Genomic DNA, 622 nt, shown 5'->3' on the forward strand with positions numbered 1-622 from the left:
AAGATTATTTCTCGTTTCCTTTTTTTTTTTTTTTTTTTTTTTTTTCACAAAAAAAAAAAAAAAAAAAAAAAAAAAAAAAAAAAAAAAGGAAACGAGAAATAATCTTGAGGTCTTCCTAAGTGTAACACCTCTTTTTCTCCAAAGAACAAAACTGAGAATATATAACACTATATAAATTACTGCACCGAACCGAGGAGGTTAAACCGTCACTGCATGCGTCTCCTTCTGTCGGGGGAACCAAAGTCTCCCTTTGCTGAGTGGTTACACTTGGATTCCTTGAACCGCTTGCTTGATGTTTTCCAGCAGGGTTTTGTTTTCTGCATTCTGGTACTGGTCCTGGTTTGTGTACATGTCTGTTAGGGTGGTGACGTAGGCGTCAAAGTTCTGCTCACTTAAAGACTCCTGCAGAACCAAATAAAAAACCTGATTACTGGTGGGAACAATTGCAAATAATATAATACGTTAAGAAAATGATGCTCTTTTGTGTTCCGACATGAGATTATATTATCATTTACAATGTTTGGCAAAAATGGAAATAATAAGTCCTGATGCATCTCAGTAATCCAGGTAAAAAATATCAAAAAGAAAAAAATTGTATAGGTCTTCTGGACGGGTTCTTCTC

General features: G+C 34.9%; 1 pseudogene; it reads right to left on the reverse strand.

The window, feature by feature from the left end:
• Positions 1–56: 56 nt before the first annotated feature.
• Positions 57–402, reverse strand: LOC106534647 (myelin transcription factor 1-like protein pseudogene; annotated as a pseudogene).
• Positions 403–622: the final 220 nt, after the last annotated feature.

Source organism: Austrofundulus limnaeus, unplaced genomic scaffold, assembly GCF_001266775.1.
Source record: "Austrofundulus limnaeus strain Quisiro unplaced genomic scaffold, Austrofundulus_limnaeus-1.0 Scaffold1234, whole genome shotgun sequence".
NCBI classification, from domain to species: Eukaryota; Metazoa; Chordata; class Actinopteri; order Cyprinodontiformes; family Rivulidae; genus Austrofundulus; species Austrofundulus limnaeus.